Source organism: Anser cygnoides, chromosome 7 (assembly GCF_040182565.1).
Source record: "Anser cygnoides isolate HZ-2024a breed goose chromosome 7, Taihu_goose_T2T_genome, whole genome shotgun sequence".
In the NCBI taxonomy this organism is placed as follows: Eukaryota; Metazoa; Chordata; class Aves; order Anseriformes; family Anatidae; genus Anser; species Anser cygnoides.
In genome coordinates this window covers 29566435-29585683 of record NC_089879.1, presented here as the reverse complement: position 1 = coordinate 29585683, position 19249 = coordinate 29566435, and the positions used below count along the sequence as shown (strand labels likewise).

Genomic DNA, 19249 nt, shown 5'->3' with positions numbered 1-19249 from the left:
TCAGACAACACATTTTCTCATTCAGAACACAATATATTGTCTTGCTATTCTGACACCCTGCTGATCTGGATCAAGACTCATTAGCCCTGAGCTCTCCTCTGGTATGTAGAAAAAGGATTTTCTAAAGGATTTTTATGCTATTTTTCTAGTCCATCCATTTTGCTTCTCCTTTTCTGAAACTAATGGTGCAATATAACATACACTTATCAGTCCCATGGACCTCAGCAGGTAAGGACAAAAGCAATAGTCAACAGCAGTAACTCAAGAGATTTACAGAGAGGTAATTGAGTAGTCTGTGAATACTTCATTTACCCCCAGTTGTCCCTCTGGTTTAAAACATCCTTTGGATAGATTTACACTCCCGTAGCACTCACTGGCCAGGGCAGCCAACCCTTAATGCCACTACAAAACAGTACTGCTTCTCAACGCTTCTCAGATGATAACAAATGGTTTAACCCTGAGCATTTGATCTCCCACAAAGGTGCAACTCTTCCAAGAGATCAACAGGGTTGTATAATGAAATGAGTACCTAGACAGTACTCAGCTGGTCATTTATTAACTGATTTATAGCACTTCATGATTAAGTTTAATTAGTATTTATCTCTGATGAAGCTCTTGCTGTACAAAAGTTTTCAGTACAAAAAGGGCTACAGAATTTGCTCTTGGGTGGAGACCCAGCTCACCTGAACCTGCTTTGGAGAGGCTGGCAGACCCGAATCTGCTTAAAAGGGGAAGGCAGGCAATTCTTAGCCAGCAGCTGATGTGTGCTGGGCAAACCTCTGCTTAGAAGCAAGATCAATGTAAAGAGAGCTATGAATTAACAGGACTGATCCCTCTGGTTCCCAAGACAATGCAAAAACTCCTAGCTTAGCCATCTACACTATGCTGTTGTGGTCCTATTTCTGAGTACAAGAATTTAAGCAGAAGTTTCTAATCCTGGTATGGGTCCATGTCCATTGCTGAGACAAAACATCTTTAGCTTTTTAATGGAAAAACTGTGAGAAACTGGAATAACTTTATAACCTGTAGGTGTCTTGCCAGAAGCACGGAAAGTTTCCTGAAAGTGACTTTATGTTTTATCTCTGATTGCCAGTCTCTGGTTAACAAGCTCTGCTCCAGCTTTAATTCATTGATCTGATAAGGCTCATTGGTTGTCACACAGCTCTGAAGTGCTGCTTCATGGTGTTTTCTGGGCAGAGATTTAATTTTAGACAGGACAGAATCAAGGGCCAAGAAACTTAGGTCAAAGCATTTAAAACAGTGAATAACAAAGTAAGAGCAGTCACATTTCACACCTGCACTGAATAGCACTATTGGCTGTGACAGAAAAATAATCCTGCAAGAACTCACCGAGCTGAGCTCCCTCTTGTATTAGGCAATTGTATCATACACGCCTTTTAGGCTGACTGAACTATGTAGTAGCAAGCTTACTGTTTTGGGTTTTGTTCCCACAGCTCCAGCAGGAAAGCTATTCCAGCATCCTTCAGCACTGAGGGTTGAGACTTCACTGTGCTTTGAGGCAACAGCTCTTACTTCAAACTAGAGCAGGCTACAGACGTACACCCAGCCTCCTGAGATGCTGCAGCAGATGTGCTGTAACCCAGACACATCTGAGCTCATACACCAACTTCAGAGTTTGCAGGACTGTGTTACTGCAGTAATTCCCTGGGCAACCCTGTCTTCACACTGTTGAATTGTCCCAGGTTCACTTCTGCCCTGGATGTGTCTCCACCTCATCAGCTCTCCTGGCTTCATTCCTGGGTTCAGTGACAAACTCTCCCTTGCGGAAAACTGGCAACGTTTTAATTTGGGGCCATGACTAACATCTGCAGCCCCCTCCTCTTTTTCACTGACAAGCTTCTGGCTGCTGTTTTGCCACAGTGGTGCCCAAATCAACATGATTAAGTAATTACCACTTTATCCTGACTTGCTCTGATGCAGCCTAATTTCCTGGTCAGGTTCTTCTGTATTACCTTAACTCTTAAATCCTGATTTCTATTTCAGTGATTTCATAACCCTTTCGAACACACAGCCCTTTGCCTTGAAGCTTTTTTTGTTGTTGTTCCTAAAATAAATTCCAGATGGCTTTTATACCTGTAACTTGAGGACACTGCTAGTATTTAAATACTTAACAGTAGCTGATATTTTTCCAAAGCCGTTTTGAATTTGAGAGCCTTAATACAAGGGGTTTTTCCCCATGTTTTTCAATCATTCCTCCATTCCCCAACAGCGATACCCCACAGCCCCAACTACTTAACTCTGTAATAACAGAGGTATCCCAAAGAGTCCTCACATGTCCTTCTTAAACCCAATATTTTGTTGTTCTTACGCCACAGCTAATGGAGGCACTTGGCTGTGTCTGGCACACCACCACCACACAGACTGAGGTGTTTCTGCAACATCCAATTCTCCATTTGGCTTCTTGAAAGTTTCTCCACCATTTCCATGCTGCCATCGCAGCTCATCTCCCCTCCCTGCCACCCTGTTATCTCCTCAGTCCTCTCTCACCCCAGCCAGCTTTCCCCCTCCCACAGAGGCTCTCCCTGCCTCTCCCAATGATTCAAAAATTCAGCAGTGCTCTGTCACTATTTCAAATGCCCCTCCTCTCTAATACAGTAGACTTATTTAATTAGGACGACTTAGGTTTATTTATTCATAAAAAAATGCATTTGGAGCAGTAATAGTTAAACCACATTTTGTGTTATTCCTGTGACTCACCTTGAACACACTTTACAGCCACTGCTATGGCTGATGTTAATTGTGCCTGCACCGTATCACACTTGCACACTCCTTAAAGTGGTAAAAATGTTTAAGAAGACCAGGTTTTCTTTTTGACTTGCCTTGTAGCTTCAAGAACATTTAATAAAATCACCCAAAACAAACTACTGTGTGAAACTTTTTTCTCTCACTCCTTGAAAGAGAAGACAACTTCCTTTCCTTCCTCTTATTTCCTTCAACACAAAATACATGCAGGTATATTTTATTTCTACCTTGTCTCAGAAGTTGAAGCTGCTGCATGTCTATGCTAGGCATGAGCAATGCGTCAGATAGACACACAGGCCAAAATCCAAGGGGCATGCAGACGGGGCAACAGAGGTAGATAGCCTGATAACTGGCAGTTCAAATCACAATCAAATCAAATGTTGACTATTGTGTAGGAAGTTGGTGTCTCTTTTGTTTTAGGAGAGTTATAAAACACGGGGTCAAAAATGATGTAGCTAGGAGCAGAAACTGCTAAGGAAATTTCCTGTTTGTCAAAACTCTGGTGAGATTCTTATGTTCACAAGAAAAATGAAGAAAGAAAAGCTGAATGGTAAATATTTGTTCTGAAGAGTTTGCAGAGTCAACAGCTGAAAAAGTTAGTCTGTGCCTACTTCAAATAAATTTAGGTAGAAGCAGTGGACACAAAAAAAAGTCATAAACTTTACCTTTCGCTGATTTTGAGATTTCTGGATGCATACATATGTTGTACTGGCAGCTCCATCCTCTGAAGGTAGAACTAACAAGAAAAATAGAAAAAAAAATAGGTTTCTCAAATCAGAGCAAATGTGTTTCTTTATAAATTTTCCCACTTTTCCAGTTCTGTTTCCTTTTTAGCGTATACAGGCGGGTAACCTGCTGACCCCCCTCTTTTTTCACGTGACTGGGAATTGCTCGCTGATATAATCACAGAGCAAAGAAGACAGATTAAGGACTCCTTTTGCATGCTGCATAGCATTTTACCTACCAAATCAAAATGAACCAATATTTTCTCACAATTCCAGATTTTGTTGCTAATTCAAGTTATTTTCAGAAATATACAGATCAGTGGAAGAGCAAGCAACAGCCTTTTGGAACAACGGCTCCAAGTAAATGTTCCAAAAGAGACTGATCTGTTATTTTGTTAATATCTAGGCTTGATTAAAAAAAAAATGTCTATGTTATTTTTCAAAGATGAAGTGAAGGGTTTTGACTGAACTTCATAAAATGGATTTTGACTGCACATGATGTATGAGCACACAGAAAGGCAGTGAAGGCAACGGTTTTATTATTCAGCAAAAATATAGGAGGGTTTCCCGTTTTATTTGAGAAAATAATCCTGTATTCAGGGATTAAAAAATACAGTCTAACAACTGGAAAAAATCTATGAAAGGTTAGACATATTTCATCTTCATTTTCTACAAATCCAAGCAAGCTGACCAAAAGCCATTACACTAGATTCACTTACATAGTAGAAAATCTGTTTTAGTCCTAGGATGACATCCCTAATGACATTTTAATATAAAAAAGAATACATTTTGTATGTCAACTGAATATTTTAGAAAAGATGATGCAAGTATTACCAAGAGTTTATAGCCTATGCAAAAAACAGCAGCAAAGCATTTGTGATCATTAGTATTCATAGCATATAACATCACTTTACCATATCAGCATTTTCCAGAATTTCAAACAAGTATACAGGTAATTATCTTTTTACCTTCATGTCAGAAATAGCCAGGACTTTCCTCATCCTTTCCACCTCTTATTTTAATGCATAATGCAGCTTCTCAACCAAGAGACTCTTAGTTCAGCTCTGACAGATAGCATGAGTTCATGCTGAAGGAAAGCTTCTGTCCATGGCAAAACTTAAAAACGCCTGACAGAGAAGGATTCTCTACCACAATGCAAATTAATTCCAGAGAATTAATTTGCTTTGTATAGGAAGCAGTTTGTGTCTTACACTTCCCAAGGTAAGACAGACCTGCTTTAATTCCCTCAGAACTTTACCTATGAAACAGGAACGTTTGATTTACACCACCAAATGTCCTACAGGCAATAACAAAAAAGAGGGAAGCAGCTTTCATTTGGCATAACGTTAGGACAGTACGGCAGCCGGCCACAGCCTGTTTTCTGCCATCGAGAAAAGTGATCTGGGAGTGGATGCGAGTGAGCTCTGAATCTCCGAGGGGAAGACAATTGCACTCAGGACCTGTGAGCTATCTATTTACACGAGAGCGTGCATTTCATAAACCACCTTGTTGCTTTGTGGCCAATTACCCTGGGCTTTATGTTAGTGCTGTTTTATTTTATAAGTGTTGCAGAAGGAAAATATTTTAGAATTGGACTATACCCATTTTCTTCAGCAAACACTTTTATTTAGAAAGATATCCTATGCCCTTCTACCAGGTTTAGCTATAAAAACAAAATATTTATTGTATATAGGTAATTAGGGAGGGATCAATAAAACATATTTTTGTAGTCATTGCGTTGAGGCAGTAGGGATTGCTGAATTTGCACCTCTCACTCTCTCTCTCTCTCTCTCTCTGCAAGCCTAAAAATATAATTTGAGAAAGACCAGCTTGCTGTAAACAGTAATGTTACAAGGTAGGGATTTAAGTGAACATAAACAGCACAGCAAACATAAGCCCACATATAGAAAAGTATTGCTCTGAATGCTGGATTTGTTGGAGGAAGCACAGTACTGTGCTAGCTTGTTTCTTTTAAATGCTCACTTCAGGTAAGGCACACCATTTTTCAAATTGCTTTGCATCTTGTTGTCCTCACCATTAGTAACTATTCAAAACCATGCCACAAAACAAAACAAATTCCCATTGTCCAAGCCAAACTTAATTTAAAGTATTCAGTTGCGTTATTCCAAACTCGTTCATCAGTTTAGTGTCACAGCCTTCAAATCAGAAGAAAAATGGGTAGTGGTATCGGGGCTTTGAAAGAGCAGAAAAAACACTTATTTTCTTACTGAAGATGATCTTGTAGTGCTGTCCCTCAACCAAAAGATACAAAAAGTACATGGAAACCTGGAAAAATTCTGACTTTTTGACTGCCATGGTTGTTTTGTTACTACATATGCCTTCTGAGAGTTTTCTTTTCCTAATTTCTCCTAAGAGCACGAAACAGATAAATACAAATAATATCAACTGTGACAGAGGAGAGACACCTGCTCACTTGGACCTCTTTGTTTCATACCACGAGGAACCCTGCATCCCTTCATCTCTGCTCCTTCTTCCCCAGAAGCTACACCTGCACCCCTAGTCCCCATGGAAGTCAAGGGCAGGCAGGGCAATGTCATTAGAAACCAGCACTTCACTGAAACTGGAAAAATAATTGAAGAAAATCACCTTCATAATGGAAGCTCTTAGGTTACTTTATCTATAACTGTCACCACATATGCCAATAAAGCTTTATTTAAAGAGAAGAAAAGTGAACTGTTGGAAGGATTCGCACATTTCAGCAGTGATGAAGTAGATGTTGGAGCCAGGCCACTGTAAGGTTTAGCTGCGTAGTAGTGGTGGGTGATACTTGTTGTCTGCAACAACAAAACCCAATGGAAAACCCCTGTAGCACCTCAATTTTTATGTAAATGACTGTGCTAGTAAAGGATGCTGAGAGAAGAAAATAAGCGGAAATAGAATATACAAGGCTGAAATATTTTTAAATATTCACTAATATGATTGAAAAGTTTCCTGAAGATGCCAGCAGCTGTTGAAGCAGGGCAAGTCTATTTGCACATTCCTAATGCAGAGACAGTCGTGCTCACAGCAGATGTTTGTCCGTCACACCTTACATGCCCCAAAACAGATGCATTGCCCAATTAAACAAAAATGCACTGAGGGCATCTCTTGGGCCACAGCAGCTGTGTCCTTACAAAGGTAGGAAAGTTCCCATGTTATGTAAACAACATCAATCTCCCCTGAAACATTAAGATGGAAAACTTGTTTAATTACGGTTCGGTTTCTCCTCTCTTCCCCTGGAAAAGGAATGAATTCATTTATCAAACGAGAATTGGTTTTAATATTTTTTTTTCTGATTTAGCTTAATACAAAGCTATAAGAGATTGGATTTGTGAAGTGAAATGTCTACCTGCCTGCCTATAAAGGCAACAAAGGAAGAAAAAAAAAAGGGATGAGGCTAAAACTGGGACAATGAGGGCAGACAAATTAAAAATGGATTTAGACATTACATTTCCTAAAAAGTACAGAAAATAAGCTATTACTTAGCTGCTACTATTAAACTAAGAATGAGAAACAAGTGGTAGAGTTAAAACTGCGAGTCATATTCCACTTTGTACAATCGGGGCCTTCCGACTGTTACGTGCAGCAAACCTTGATTTCTGCTGCGTGTCAGCACGGGGCCCTGCAGCAGGGAGCAGGGCAAGCCAGGATGCTTCAAGTGCCACAGACTTCATTGTTTACTGAAGAATTAATTACAGATGTGCTGCAGCAGTCACAAGTTCTATTACAAAATATGAAGTCATGGCAATACCAGCTGCCTAGGTAATACAACCGCTTCACCTTTGACAGCAAAAGGAGGAGAAATAACTCAGAGCGTCCACCCCTCCTCCTCTCTAGGGTTTGTATGAAAAATGTAGGTCTGAAGGAGGGGAAGGGGGTTATATTTTCTCCATATCCCGACTCCTATCAGAAGCAGCAGCCTTATTGAACTCACTTTCCCACTTGGGAAAGGAATAGGATAGTCTCCTTCACTTAATTACTCTGATTTCTGATGGTCCCCCTCTTCAGTACAAAGTGGCTGATATACCTTCAGATTTTCTGAAGATTCAGACTGAAGACAAGTGCAAGAAAATCAATTTCTCAAACTAGATGTCTGACAGCAGCCAAGGGGGTCAGAAGACTGGTCAGAGAGGGCTCAGGGAGTGCCTTGGGGACTGCTTTAATTGACAGATGTATTCAGTTATGAAAACACAGGTAGCTGATACCAGTGCACAGTTGTCTTTTTTCCACTAAATGGCTATTCAAATCGAAGTGGAAGACATCAGATGAACTTGTTAGTATGTGTTAGATAAACACCAGTGGTCACTTCATTTACCATCTCTAAAATACTAGGAACTCAAAGGTGAAACCTAAAACCAGCGGTCAAGGCTAGGTCGGAGAATGGAAATCATAAAGTACAAAACCATACCTGCAGCCTTTTCCAGCTCAAAAGCTGCTTCAGGCAGCAGCCAGAAACGAGTAACTGGAATTTCCCCTTGCAGAGGATGCAAGTCAGGGCTTTCACAAAGACTCCACTAAGTGCCTCCGTTCTTCCTCAAGCTTGCCTCTTTCCTCCTACGCTTGTCTGCAAATCTCATCCCCTCAGTACAAAGAAGAGAACAGAAACTTGAGGCTGTATTTTGCCTTTGGCTGGAATGACAAACACTCTTTATAGCAGAAACCCCTCATTTTTAATCATTACCATTTGTAATTATTATGGCCACATACTAATGTATCCCTAAGCATCTAAATGCAAGAGGAATGATTTGAGAAAGACTGGAAAGCAGATGCCACCAACCCAGCAGGTCAATGAAATCAGCTAGTAATTAAAGTTTCCTAAAGAACTCATTCCTTCTGATTTCTTTTCAGTAACTTGAAAAGACGACACAGAGGGGGTCCTTCCTTTAAATGCAACGATATTTGTCAAAACCATTTGTAAATATTAGTTCAGTTAAAACAACACATAAGATACAAAATGTAATTAAGTTCTGTATAGATTTCACTTTCACGGGAGACTAGGAACAGCAAGGCAGAAATGATGTTATTCTATCAGTTTCTAGAGCTCATTGGAACCACTAATGACTTCAAAAGCCCACGAGTCATCAGCCACACACAAAACAATAGCAATGGCAGTGACCCCAGCAGAAAAAAAGAAAAAGAAAAAAAAGAAGTGACATAGGCAGCAAGCAATAAAGAGAGATGAAGCTGGAATACAGAGGTTACTGATTCGCAGGATGCCAAAGAGCAATTCTTCAGCTATTGTATTTCTGCGTCCCTCCTAATAGGCACGCAACAACGGCTGGCCAGAAACTGCAATTCCAATTCACTGCACATCTCCGAACCGAGGATCTGACTCTTTGCAAAAAGACATCTCTGCAGATACTCACGGAGGCAGCGCAAACACAGCCCAGCAGCGTGGGTCCTGGCCAGCAGGCAAGCCGTGCGCTGCACACAGCTAGCCTCTGGCTTTGCACATTTCAGAATTATTCATTTATTTACTTAGTCACTTAATGCTTTTAGTAATATGGGGAAAGGACAGGCCGGTTTAAAGAAAACAGCTTCCACAGGAAAAGAAAAAAAAAAAAAAAGAAGCTTGTACAATTTTATTTACTGCACCTAGATCTGTTCCTACTTTTGAGTAGGTGAAGAGACAAAGCAATCTTTTCAATAATAATCTAGGAGAGGAAAAAAAAAAAAAGGTACTAACCTTGATTTCTTTTTTTTTTTTTTTTTTTTTAAAAGTCAGCATCTGGCCACCATTATTCCCAGCAAAACCTCCTTTCCCACTTTCTCCCTTGAAATCTTTTCTGTGAACGTCATTATCTTCTGGAGATTTGTCATCCTCTCATCACTTGGTGGTTAATCACAGCACAGGTTTTGGCCTATCTTTTTTTCTTGGGTTGGACAGGAGATCTGCACTTACATCACTCTCCCTTCCTCCCCCAGTCTCATGTTTGCAGCTTCTTTTCCTAGGAGACCTGATAGCATCCTTGCTGTCCTCCCCAATGCGATGTTTAACTAGCATGGTTATTTTCTCTTTTCCAGTTAAAATGATCGTTCTTTTCAATACATCATAGAAACAGACAGAGGGTCCATACAAAGTGACTATATCCAATTTAGGATATTACTTATGAAAAAAAACACAACAACAACAAAAACAATCATCGAGCCAAATAGCTCTGTACAAAAAAGAGCTTTGAAAAACACTTTCTAAAAGTCACTGGCCCCTTGTATCTGCTGGTGCAATCATCTCTTCAGCAATCCCAATGAAACAAGCCGTGTTTACAAAACCCTACTGTCTAGGCAGGCAAACATGACTTATCTGACCAAGCAAGTCAGCTGGCAGAACCGTCCCTCCCTTGGGATGCACCACTGGGCAGCCCACGACCCAAAGATGCACTGTGATCAAAAATCCCTCTCTCTGATCTCCTCCCATGTCCTTCAGCTGTGTGACCAAAGCCCAGCTGAGCCCATCTCTGCACAGCGGTTTGCACACGAACCAGGATGAGTTAAAATGTTCTTCATCCAATGCCTCTCCTTTTATTTTCTTGATGTGTTTTAGGAACCTACTACAGGGTGCACTGACTTCTGCAGGAAGGATAGCTAACAGGCATGCTTAAAGAAGAAAATAATCTGAAATTCTGAAGTTTTTTTTTTCCTTCTATATTAATTTTTATTCTTGTCTTTCTGTCTTGGTCTGCATAATCTTTATAGCTGAAAGAACCTGAGCTTGTTTTAAAAATTCCAGGTTGAAATAAACAAATCCAGTAGCCAAAGTAAGTATGGAGATCTGCTATGAAAAATCATGAGAGACAGGGATCATTTTCTGAGAACAGAACTAAACCATAAATCATAAATAACACAAAGGCTCCAAGAAAAGAAATTCTGGGGAAGAAACAACGCATTTCTCCCCGTTGTGGTTTGGACTGTTGTTTGAATGTTGATCTCAAAACACCTCAGACGCTCTGTAACACTGCAGTGAAAGCTGCTCAGGAAATAAATATGACTGCTAACTCATGGAAGATTTCTTCTCTGACATCTTTCTGATTAAACTAATAGCTAGACATCTAAATGTATATTTTAAAATGTGCTTCTTAACTGCCTTACTCTCTAATAATTTCAAAATCTCAAACCAGACCAGCAGAACTGAAAAATTTTACTGATATTTAGAGACAAGAATTTTCATCCAGGCCAAACTCTGTAAACAGGAAAAGAAAAAAAAAAAAGCTGATGAGTCAAACATGAGGTCTGCTATGGGCTTTGTTCTCCTAGTCTGTTTTATATGGTACATGCAAAGATACAGCAGTGACGGGTGGCAAAACGAAACCCTGAAACAGGCCGTCCCACAGCTCCCTGGTACCTCAAGGCAGTTATGAAGAGCTGCTGCTAACGCCCACTTCCTTGCATTTTTTTTTTCTCCAGATGAGACCTGCAGTCTATCAGCAGGAGAAGAATCGCATTTCATTTTCAAACCTATGTTGTATGCATTGGCATGCAGCAAAGGAAAACAAACAACAACAAAAAAATCTTAGTTAGCTTTGTCTTTACAAACCCAGGCCCCCATTTGGGAGAGACATTACAGTTCCTGACCAGACAGCTGCTGCTCTGGTGAGAGCTGGGAGCAAAGCAGAGGGAAGGAAAAAGGGGGTTAAATGTGAAGAAGAGGCATATAATTACACCTATTATCTGCCAGATGTTATGCCAACTAACATAAACTGATCCAGAATTTGGCACTCTGCTAGTCAGGCTTAAAATTCCCCCTGCCTGGCCCTCAATGACCCATCCAGCACACAAAGACACAAAAAAGTTTCTTGAGATTGACAGCTACAAGGGATGGGGGGCAAGAAAGCTTGTGGTATACATACAGAGCAGTAGGAATATGGCTTCTTTTTCTGGGTTTTGATCTACAAACAAACAACCCAAAATAAGCAGAAAGCCTCAGCTCTGCAGCTGGCCATTGTGCTGGCGTTTGGGTGCAGCTGCATGGTACTATTTCCTCATCAGGAATGCCCATAGTTTATTTAGGTAATATTTATGTGCTTACCTGAAGGAAAAATCTCCAGTTATTTGTATAATGGAACAGGGGTTGTTTTCAGATCAAAATAGAAGGCCGAGAAGCCTCATTTTAAGGGTATTTCAGCCTACGAAGATATTTTAAAAAAATGGGAAATGGAATAAGATTTGTAATTAGAAAGAAATTATATGCTTCTTGACTCTGGATTAGAAAAAAAAAAAAAAAAGTCTCTTTTTCCTGTTATGCTTTTAACAAGGAATCAGACTGCAGCTTTAAGACTTTACAGTGGAGAGCATTGTGGAGCAACCTGAGAAGCAAATGTGGTAAAGGCTTTGTTCAAATTATATCACTAAGATGTTCTTATTTACTTGAGTTGGCTTCAGATCAGGGTCAGAAGCCAGAAAGCCCTGTGCTTGGCACGGAGCAGAGGAAAAGCCCTGCTCCACGTGGCGCAGGGTGGGCTGAGGCCCCTGCAGGCCCTGGAGGCCCTGTCAGCCCCTGCTGGCCCCATCCCCTCACACAGCCAGCGCCTGATGGCCACCCAAAGGCACCTGGCAGCTCTCAGGAGCACTGCTGCCCCAGTTCCTAGCTTAACACCACAGCCTTCGCTGGGGTTACGGCAACTAAGCTGCACACCTCAATTTTTGCTGCCGATGCCTTCTCACTTCCCTGCCACCTCTCTGGGAGAAGCTGCCATGGTCTCTGAGCACTGAAATCTGTGAGCACCAGACATGTCTTTTCAAAAACAGCGTTTAACATTCACCATAGTGTGCCCTGCCCCAGCACTTCCATGTGAACTGAAGCTGCCATGCTGAGGAGTATACAGCCCACGCTGGGTCACAGAGGGGAAAAAATCTCCCTTTCCACGCACCGGGTAGGAAGCAGGTAAAGGTGAAGGCAGCAAGCAGCCAGCACAGCACCGGCATATTAAACCTCACAGGAAATCACAGAGCCAGCTGCTCTGGCTGAAAAGGCACGGGTAGCACAGGATCCTTTTGGTTTTGCCAGGGCAGACATGTGAAAGATGAATATTGGCTTTTCTATTTGACTGCAAAACAGCAAGAAACATATCCCAAACGCAGGCCTGGCACAATGGAACAGCTGGGTGGATCTTTTTGGCCTGCCCAGCATTTACATAAAATTTCTATTCAGGCTGAAGAGCATTTCATACCAGTAAAGCAAAGTTTCCATGCCACTAGCGCTGTCAGGGCCCCTTTCCCTCTCACACTCTGGCTAGCACGACTGTGACCGCCAGAAAGGGAACAGGCCAAGCGTGGCCGCTGCTGGTGCCCCTTGGCCTGGCAAGGCTGCTGCCAGCCCAGCTCCTGGCCCCGGCTGCAGCCCGGCAGCAGGCACAGCGCTGCACAGGCTTCTTCTGAGAGCACGGCTCCTGCTGGCAGCAGGGGGGTCCTCTGCCCCACCACACCTCCACAGCTGCCCTCAGAGCCGGGGCTCGGCTCCTGCCCAGTGTGGGGGCACAGGGCCCCCCTGATGGCCAGGGGAGGGCACGTTGTGGAGATGTCACCTCCATCTTAGAAAACGTGAGAGCCAATGTGTAATTAATGATGGCTTGGGACTTTGGATAATGATAGCACCTTGTCTTCTGCAGCGCTGGCAGATCATCACCCAGTGTCAAGAAGTGTACTCCGTGTCACTAACTTAGCACCTCCAATCCTTCTTTCAATGACTGTTCTGAGTTTTATAGCATCTTTTTAGTTTAAAACCACACAAACATTGCCTCATTAAGCTGCACAGCTCCCATTTCAGATAAATAATGGTTGTTATCCTCATTTTAGAGCCCAAGAGCATGAGATCCAAAGAGGTTAATTAGACAGGCCATGCAGCCAGACAGTGCCAAAGGCAAGCCTGCAACACTGGTGCTGCAAGTCTGGAGACAGAAGTGCACTTGGAAAAGCCAGTACAGGCAGCATTTCCACTGATTCAGAGAGCGAAAGCTACCCGGACAATTCATTTCATATTTGGCAAATGAGATAAAGGTTTACCTTCCCCAGAAGAGCCCCCAGGAATCCCTGTAGTCAGTTCATCTGATAAGTGTGGCTACCGCCAGAGCTAAAAGAAACCTAGAACACATTCAGCAGAGGTTAAATCGCACAGACTCAACCACGTCGCCACACAGCCATTTTGTGCCCGTGCTTATTCCCACTGCCAGCAACTCTGACTGGAACAACAAAGGACCCACCATGCAACAAGCAGCAGCAATGCCCACTGAATACTTCACGAATTTACTATTTCTTTATAAAATCACCATCGTTATTTCAATACCTTTTGGCCAAAGTTTTTTTTTTTTCCATGTAATTTAAAATAATTATGAGAAAAAGATGATTGTATTATTGTCATAAATTCGTAATGAGGTTAAGACTATCTGGAAGTTTTAACCAAAGCAGTTCCCTGACTAGGAAAAATAAAAAAAATACAATTACAGCATTTCAAAATGTTGCTTCCTAACAGTTTATTTTAAAAGCCAGATGAGGTAATTTAATATCTTATTTGAATGAAACATTTTCTTCAGAGTGATTTTTCAACAGAAATATTCTTCTTATGCTTCTTATACCAAGGAAAGTAAAAAAAATATATTTTTTAAATAAAAATGATTGTTTTTTATCAATTATTGTTGATAATTTAATAAAAATGATTGTTGATTAAAACAACTCCATTGTTTCACTCCATTTTTGAGATTTTGGACAACTCAAGAAAATAATTAGAAGTAAATACAGGAGATGTACCCACAGAACTCAACACATGAAAATTAAACCAAAATTGGGCTTAAGAATAGGTGGGCAGGTTACCTGGGTGGAAATATTCCCCAGAATGGATGAATTGACCTAACAAAAGCTAGAAATAGGCCAAGGTGATTTAGAAGTTAAGTTCTTAGTCTTTCCCATTGTATCTTTTTAGTTTTGAGAAAATGTGCATAACTTCCCTGATGTGTAGTAAAAACCTTTCCAGGATCGTTATTGCTCTGGTTGATGACTGATTAAACCTGGCTGGAATTCCCTGCTCAGTATATCCTCTACCTTTTTTCCCCATTCTGAGACTACTAAGTTCTTGCACTCCATATATCAAAATAGAGATACCTTGCACAGGCTCAAGGGTGCTAAGTCAGATGCCTAATTACTATGTGCCATAATAAATAACTGAGCGGACCTGGCCTCAAGGCGCTAGTTCCACCCTTAGTACAAAGCTAAGGGATAGGGACGGCCAAATAAAATATAACCTGAGCTCAGGTACAATCCCCAGGCTGAAGCCTGATTGCACATGATGCTTACTCAAGCAGCTGGAATAGTAAAAATGTGCATAAAAGAGCATTGTCATTTATCGTAGCAGTCATTTCACAGAAGCACAGTCTGGAACATGGATTAACAGACAAGCCTTTCAATCAAATGTGGCTTCAAATCCCAGTTTCCATACATGACATATCAGGTATGTGCCACCTCAAACATCTGATATGTTAGGTAAAAGGACTGATCTATACCAAAAAACACATTTGGCAGAAATTGTTTCTCCACTTGCCCCGGGCTCAGTCCCTCATCTGTTCATCTGCTAAACTCAAGTCCTCTTATTTAATAAGCTTCCTTTTTCATGCTTTTGGAAAAAAAAAAGAAAAAGAAAAAAAAAAAAGCATAGCGATAAAAGGTTTTCCTTTTCATTTCTTCAAAGGCTTCCAAAGAACCTGCTACTCAAGTGTTAAATGCTCTGTCCTTTGGTGCATTTGTGGTAGCAGGGCTGCCTTCTGAAATGAACCTTAAGCAAGAGCCACAGTGTTGCACTCATTACCCATTTATGAGTTCAGATAACTGATTGAATAATACCAGTTTCTGTTTCTATGAAGTAGATAAAAGCCACCAGGGCCAGTGCCACAGTCATGGTGTCAGGCACTCTCCCCACTCCAGCTTTCCCTGGCGCCAGCTGAGCACTATGTGGGCAGCCAGCTGAGCACGGTGGCCACTGAGCTGGAGGTAGAGGAGGAATAAGTTAGGAAGATTTGGAGGCAGGGAAAGAAAGCAAGCAGAAAGGGAAGAAGGCTCCCCTTTGCTTTCATGCTTTGCAGCAGACCTGCCCCCTGAGAAGGCAAAGCAGAGCCAGGCTCTTCTGCCACCACAGCAGCTGCTGGGGCTGGAGGGGCTCTGCTCTCCCTGCCCTACAGAAAGCTGCCAGACATGCTGGAGTGGGGTCCAGCTTCGAAACGTGCTTTACCTTATCATCTTGCAACACCAGCCTCCTTCAGGAAAATGAGGTGTTTCTCTCCTCGACACCTGCAAGTGAGCCACCTTAATTTATTTTCCACATGATTACACACACTTTCCACTCCAAATACAAATGAAATAAAAAAGTGAATAATGATAAAAAAATAAAAATAAAAAGCAAACGTGGACCTGACAAACTCTCTCTTTTCTCCTTCTTTCCCATTTACTTTTCTGCTGGCATTTTGCACTGTCACCTTTAAATGGTTTGTCCACAGTGTGCTTTTAAACATTACAAGCAAGAGCAGGTTTGAAAAACAAGAGAGCTATGCAGTTGGAAAGCTGAAGCGCAATTGGCATACCAATAAACGCCTCGATAGCAACTTCAATACTGCTGCACTGATGTGGTTGTTTTCACCGTTTCTCTCCCTCCTGCTCCCTCTCTTTCTGCACAAGGCCCTTCAGCCAGCAGCGGCCCTGCCTGGCACAGGCCAGCAGGTGAGGAGGGCAGAGGCTCGGCGAGAAGGCCTTGGTCACTGATGCTGGAGATATCCAGCCTGTACTCTGGACTGTGACTGCATCTAGTCCTCTCAAAAGAGGGTAAATATCACCTGCCAAGTAAGTGCTAAATACTGGGCTCCCAAGGGATCCTACAGCTCCTTTCCTTTTTTTTGTTGGATCAGAGAAACAGCATCAGAAAGGTAAAAGCAAAGCTGTCTCGTCACTTCACGATGAAGGCGGAAGAGAAGGGTTATGTCCACACTTCCAAAAGCTGTGTTTTTATTATACCAAGACAGAAATCTCTGTGAAATAACTTAATTGCGCCAACAATGTTTGATCCTGCAACTCTACCAGCTGAGATCCCATTTTGGCTGCCCTGGGCCAAGGCGCTGTTTTTGCGATCTGCAGCCCACCCTAGGGGCAAGTGCTTCCCCAGGACACTGCTTGGTGAAGCTACTGGCAGTATAGAAAGTTGCAGGCAGTTTTCTGTAAATTTTCTGAAAATTAAAAGAAGTTCATACAAGCTATAGCCAGATTTTCAAACCATCTTAGGAGCTTGTCACTCACAACACTAACGTCTGGTCTGCTAAAAAAGTCCCACCTGCTCTGGGACAAGCAACACCAGGATTATCAGGAGAAGCTCTAACAGGATTTTCCCTCTCCCCAGCCAGGGAGCTACTAAAATAGAAGAAAACAGCGCCTTTCTCCAAAATTCTGCCTGATGAGTCTTTGAGACACGGTGACAATGACAGAACAGGAACTCTACCCAAAGCCTCTGAAGGACAGAAAACAAACAGGAATGTCGGAGCCCCCTCCTCTAGTTACTTTTTCCCTCTGAATATGAGAATCAAGTCTAAAAGAGTTGACATAGATGCCCACCCCTTGCTGTGGTCCAAACCATCAGTCCCTGGTCACATATTCCAACTGCCCTAACATTACCAGATCAGCTCACAGAGCAGACAGGAGATGGGACGTTCCCTCACATGGTGGGGGATACAGAGACGTGTTTCACAGAGCTGAAAACTTTGCACCAGTGTCTTTGACTAACTTCTTTTAAAAAGAAAGCAAAATGAGCAAAGACTTATTCTGTTAAAGGAAGAAAAAAAAAAAATAACAACTGAGTGAAAAGTACTGTTTTCTGAAGAAAGAAAAAAACCAAAACCATGCTTCATGACTCATTTTCTTTTAGGATTTTTTTCACTGATTGTGTTTGCTGTTTTCTTTTTGCAAGGTTGAAAGAGAAGGGTTTAACCTGACCTGAGAATTTCCTGTGGTGTGACTGTATTTTTTTAATCCTAATTTTTAATGTTCTTGCCTTTCTTTTAAAAGTAGCATTTCAAGAAAAAATATCTTCAAGAAAGACCTCAAAACCATAGGCAATTTGATCAAGCCCACAAGGATAAATCCTAGGGCTTGACTCTTGAGCTCTGGTGAAACTAGATGAAGTGTTTAAAGATGTTCCTGTACCCTGCTGACCTCTCTGCTCCTCCGCTGACCTCCCGCACGCCTGAAGAAAAGCAGCAGAAGCAAATGTGTGCAAACTTCTCAGCCTTTCCCACTCACGGGCTCTTTTATCAGTGTGGTCTCACCTCTCTGGCCTAATTAGCCTGAACAGTCAATGACAATGCATCTGTAATTATACAGGAGCTGCTGGAGACGCAGCTGAGATGCTGCATATGCTCCTTTCTACTAATCCGGTTAACCTGTGCCAGAGAGGTGGGTGACCACAGGGGTTGGTGGTGCCTTGGGCTGCTTCAGCCACATTTATGCAGTTACTGAGCCCCCCGTCCTGGTCTTAGCCCCCTGTGTACAACAGACTGAAAGACCAGGAGAAAGGGGAAGGACAAGGCTTTCATTTGGGGAGTGGGACATATTTTGCAGAATGCTTTCGCCTTTTCGTTTATCTGCTGAGCTGCAATCATTTAACTTTCTGAAGTGTACCAATCTCTAATTGTTACTTGCTAGAATCCTCCCATATGAGTGGAGCCTATAAGCTCTTCCACACTGATGATACTGATAGGAGGAAATAAGCACGTGTAGATGCAGAATAGCTCCCTACAGTATAAGCAGTGCTATACAAAGGCAGCTCCTGCATGCGGACAAACCCTCATTCTCTGCCCAGGAACAGCAAATTACATCCTGACCCGTGGTGCGGTTCCCTGCCCAGCTTCTGCACTCACTGAGGCAGAAAGCGGCCGGGAGCATCCCTGCGGCCGGTAGTTAGGGCTCAGCTGGGAGACCCCGGCTGGAGAGAAAGCGGTGATGCTCTGCAAGGCAGAAGCCAGTCCGACTCCGTGACATCAGGCAGGGAAACCTCTTAGGTACTGCACCGAGTAGCTTTATTAGCTCCTCTGGAAGGAAATTTATGGAACTGACTGTCTCAAGTATCAGAGATGTCGATTTAATGACATGCTGACGCTTGGCGAAGCTCTAAAGCTTCACACTTGCCTCGGTGGCATTGAAGCCGATTTGGACACAGCACTGCAGCACTCACCTTGATGTTAGGAGGCTGCTGGCTGCATACAGTAAATAGACCTCTTTCCTTTTTACAGTTTATCGGCATAGAAAACGTTTCCTCTATTTTATATCAACGGGTGTCTTTTCTTTCCTTGAGATTTGATACCTTTGTTGGTATTAGATCAATTTTTTCTTTACAGCAGACTTTTCAACAGTAACTATATCTTCCTTAAGTTAAGGCTGAGAAGAATTGACAGGTCAAGAGGTACTGTGTGTGAATGGTGAAACCAAAATGGAACGGGGCAGAGAATCTGTACCTGTATCTAGAACTAATTAGATCTGGGGGAAAAATGGTGGGTTTTCTAGTCTGACAGATGAACCTAAACAAAATCAGCTTAGATTAAATACAGACTATGTTTTTTATTTCAGTATGTTGGTGGTGGGGAGGTTAATTAAGAGGCAGAAGCCTCTTGCTACATATTGGATTTTGGTGATAACCAATTTTCTGAAGGTTTGTTGTTTTTTAGCTGTTGTTTATTTTAAATTAGACCAACTTTAAAGCAAAAAATTTAAATGCCTTCTGTAGGAACAAGAAGTTTTGCTATTTC

General features: G+C 42.0%; 1 long non-coding RNA gene across 7 annotated transcripts in view; it reads right to left on the bottom strand.

Annotated features, from left to right (window-relative positions):
* The window catches only part of LOC106031698 (uncharacterized), a 524145-nt gene that overhangs the window by 246650 nt on the left and 258246 nt on the right, over positions 1–19249 (bottom strand). For all 7 annotated transcript variants that reach the window (XR_010832897.1, XR_010832893.1, XR_010832898.1 and 4 more), the window contains one exon: positions 3429–3499. This is a non-coding gene — a long non-coding RNA (uncharacterized lncRNA). The remainder of the gene's footprint in view (positions 1–3428; positions 3500–19249) is intronic.